At 41.3% G+C, this 4,185-nt stretch overlaps 1 long non-coding RNA gene across 1 annotated transcript; it reads left to right on the top strand.

The window, feature by feature from the left end:
* The first annotated feature begins 2,621 nt into the window (after positions 1-2,621).
* Positions 2,622-3,667, top strand: LOC114149948 (uncharacterized). The gene is made up of 2 exons (XR_003596636.1): positions 2,622-3,022; positions 3,148-3,667. It is a non-coding gene; the product is annotated as an uncharacterized LOC114149948 (long non-coding RNA).
* Positions 3,668-4,185: the final 518 nt, after the last annotated feature.

Consider the following 4,185-nt stretch of genomic DNA (forward strand, 5'->3'; position numbering starts at 1 on the left):
TCCAGAGCTTCCCAAAACACCCATCAAGGTACTCAGAAAGTGAACACGCACCTATTCAGCATGCAACCAATGTTACTATCTCAAGGCACACACACACACACACATATATAAAGAGGACATCCTTGTGATGCTGTTTTAACATGCAAGCAAAGAAACGAAAGGCGTGATGGTTATGATCCTCCAGGAGCAGAATAATTTGCTGAGAAGAGGGAAGTGGACGATTTCGATGTGTAGATAATTAAATCCCGGCCTGTGAGAGGACTAATGATGAGATTTTCTCAAAGCTCCTCGACCTTATAGTTTTTACCTGAGCTATAAAACCAACACTGACGGAGGATCCTGCTGGCACTTTCATCCGTCACTCAGCAGTTCACTCTCCCCGAGACGAACCTCTTCTGAGACCAGAGTAGTTTGACATTTAATCCGCTACAGACGTAGCACAATGCTAGAAGTGTGTTGGGTCTTACCAAAAATGTCTCACGTGAACTCATTAGAAATTGGAACATTTGCTCAGATTCCTTTTTGCTTCACCATAAAAGAGCAGTGAGTTGCTCATCTTTATTTATTTACCTTCTTCAAGAAACATGATGAAAAATATGATGTAATTTGATGACATCTAAAACATTTAATGACTTGCTAGCTAACTAGTTAAGCATCTGAAAAAAGAAAATTAGAAAATGTGCAGAAACGAGTGAGAGTGAGTCGTAAAGCTGCAAACAGTAAAGGACCTGAACTTCTACGGCAATTTTTTAGTGATTCCATCCACTCACAGCATGTCACCCTAGAGCCACATTCACAAACAGATACAACGATGGGTAGCTAACTTCAGGCTCTTTTCCACTAGTGTCTATTCAGCGCGCTTTGACTTGGCTCTAGGCGGTCATAATTATTTTCCGTTGGTAGCAGTCAGTATCAGCCCCCTTTTTTTAGAAGCTACTCCAAAGGGTCGTTGCCCAGGTGAAAATTGCCCTTCGGCGTTGAAGGAAACTGGAGTCGGAACTAAATGACTTCAGTGCGTCAACTCTTCACAATGAGCATCACAACTACTCTTACCCTGAAACTGATGACATTTACTTCTTTGTGTCTTGACAACATTTATGAGCACAGAAGCCAAACGAAAGCACAAAGTAAGCTGTGGTCGTCCATTAAACCACTCTCATAATACTGTATGAGAAAATGTGTCAAACTTAAAGCCCAAATCCGCCCTGCCACAGCTTTTTATGTGGCCCTCCTCACTCTAAACCACATGTGTCAAACTCAAGGCCCGCGGGCCAGATGTGGCCCGCTACGTCATTTTATGTGGCCCGCGAGAGTGTCCGTGTTGAGTATCTAAAAATAAATACAGAAAAATAAATTAAGAGTGTGCTTTGACCAAAAACTACATTTCCCACAATGCCTTTCTACCTCGGTAGCCGCAGCAGTGTTTCCACATCCATGCCAACAAGTGGAATTGAGATATCAATAATGATCCCAAAATGTCCAGAAAGAGAAAAGTTGATGCAGACGGAAGACTGTTTCAAGAAAGATGGGAAGGCGAATACTTGTTTGTGCTTCAAGGAGAAAGACCCGTATGTCTTTTGTGTTACGAGGCGGTGTCGGTTGTCAAAGAGTACAATCTGCGTCGACATTTTGACACCAAACACGGAGCTAAGTATGCTAAAGCTAGCCTTCAAGAAAAGCAACAAATTGCCCAAGAATTAAAAGGCCAACTGCGGTTGCAGCAGAGTTTGTTCACAAAATCCACAGCCAAAAACGAGGCTGCAGTGAAAGCTAGCTTCATTGTGGCTGAAGAAATCGCCCACGCTTCCAAGTCTTTTTCAGAGGGAACGTTTTTGAAGCAGTGCATGCTGAAGGTCTGTGAGCAGGTGTGTCCCGACCAGTTACAGACTTTTAGAAATGTCAGTTTATCAAGAAACACCATCGCGAACCGAGTGAAGGAACTAGCAGAAAATCTTACAACACAGCTGACCGAGGAGACACGCAGCTACACAGCTTTTTCATTAGCTGTTGATGAAAGTACAGATAACACAGACACAGCGCAGTTATCAATTTTTATTAGAGGCGTAAAGTCGGACCTCTCTATCACTGAGGAGCTGTTGGATGTGGCTGCAATGCATGGGACCACGACGGGACAGGACATTTTTGATGCGGTGGAGAAGTCCGTAAGTAAAAATGCATTGCAGTGGGAAAAAGTGGGATGTGCCGTACCATACAGAAGTGCGGTGGCTGAGTAGGAGCAAAGTCCTCAAGCGATTTTTTGAGCTCAGGGAAGACATTGCTATTTTTATGCAGAGTAAAGGAAAACTCATGTCTGAACTATCAGATCCAAAGTGGCTGTGTGACTTTGCTGTGCTGTGTGACATAACCGACCATCTCGCCCAGCTGAATCAGAAGCTGCAGGGATGCAAACAAGTCATCACGCAGATGTCCGACACGATCACGGCTTTCCAGCGTAAATTGGACTTATGGATGTGGCAGATGAAACAGGACAATCTTGTCCACTTTCCTGTTTGTCAGAGCATGTCAACCTCGTTTCCCGAGACTTTTTCATGTGCTCAGTTAGCTACCAAACTGAGCTGGTTAAAGACTGAGTTTGATCGGCGCTTTTCTGACTTCAGAGCACAACAGTCAGGCTTTGACATCTTTGCCAATCCTTTCACCACCGATGTCTGCACTGCACCCCAACACCTTCAGATGGAGCTAATTGAGCTTCAAAGCGACAGTGGCCTGAGAGCAAAGTTCCAGGATGCTGCAATCCAGGACTTTTACCGTCTGATGCCCCCTGGTTTGATGCCACAGCTTCGACTTCATGCTGCCCGTGTTCTGTCCATGTTTGGAAGCACCTATTTGTGCGAACAGTTTTTTTCCATAATGAATCTGAACAAAAACAAGCACAGATCACGCCTCACGGATGACAACCTCCATGCTGTTCTACGCATTGCCTCAGCACAGGACCTAAAGCCAGACATTGACACACTGGCAAAGGAAAAACGGTGTCAGACATCTGGTCAGAAAAACACAGGTTAGCATTTTTTTTTTTGAAAACTAAAATATAAGAAAATGTAATTCAACCAAGAAGAAGAACAGTTAAACTGTGTGCAATTTAATGATTGTGCTTGCATTTTGTTTTGTGTTTATCATTTTCAGAACATGATCAACGATAGTAGAGAGAGAATCCACTTGGTGTGTTCAAGGACAGGCAGCATCTCCTCATCAAAGACTAACCAAAAAACTTGAGTAATATAGTTGTGAACTGAATCAACCTTTATTTTGGTATTTTTAGTTGATTATATATTATTTATGTATAGCTGCTGTTGTAATTATTTAGTGTTTGCAGGTCTTATGTGTGTATGCAGGCAAATTGTTGTCATCAAACCATCAGTTGGATGCAAGGCTGTGTGTAGCCTTTTTTTGTAAAATGCTACATGTGTCATACATGTTCTTTGCAGCTCAGTTTTAGGATGTCTTCAAAGCTATTTGACTACTTGTTATTTTTCTTTATTCACTTGGACAGTTTGATCCTTCATTAATGGAGTTATGTGGGTTTTCATAAGCTGACAAAATTTAAAAGGATTTATGTTAGAGCAACAAGCAAACATATGTTTTCTATGCAACTGTAATTGTCACTTGAATAAGTTATAATAAATAATGAGTTATTTAACATTAAGGAGTAGTTACATTTAGTTACATTTATAAGTTACATCTGGCCCTTTAAGGACAGCCATTATGCTGATGTGGCCCTCGGTGAAAATGAGTTTGACACCCCTGCTCTAAACGGACACATGATTAGAATCGTCAAGGTAACAGTGTGCTTAAATACTATTTTATCAATTGATTCAACGCATTTTCTATCCGTCTACTGCCAAATTGCACCAACTAGTTCCTCCGGTTTCTTGTGAATTACCTTGGAAAAATCATGCAAAATCAACAAATCACTGCACTTTTTCACACTAATGCGTAATTGTGAGTTTATTGCAGATTTTTCGCAAAAATGGTGAAAAACATTGGATCAAAGTGATGGTTTGCTCCCACCTGCAGGTGGCAGTATTTCTTACTGCTACTAAATAGCTGCCTCACTTAATGTTATAATCCATAATGACATGGAACATAATAAAAAGTTGCATTTACCATCATACTTAAGTGCAAATATTTCTAAATTACCACCACAAACACTATTTTATTGCA

This window comes from Xiphophorus couchianus, chromosome 8 (assembly GCF_001444195.1).
Source record: "Xiphophorus couchianus chromosome 8, X_couchianus-1.0, whole genome shotgun sequence".
NCBI lineage: Eukaryota > Metazoa > Chordata > Actinopteri > Cyprinodontiformes > Poeciliidae > Xiphophorus > Xiphophorus couchianus.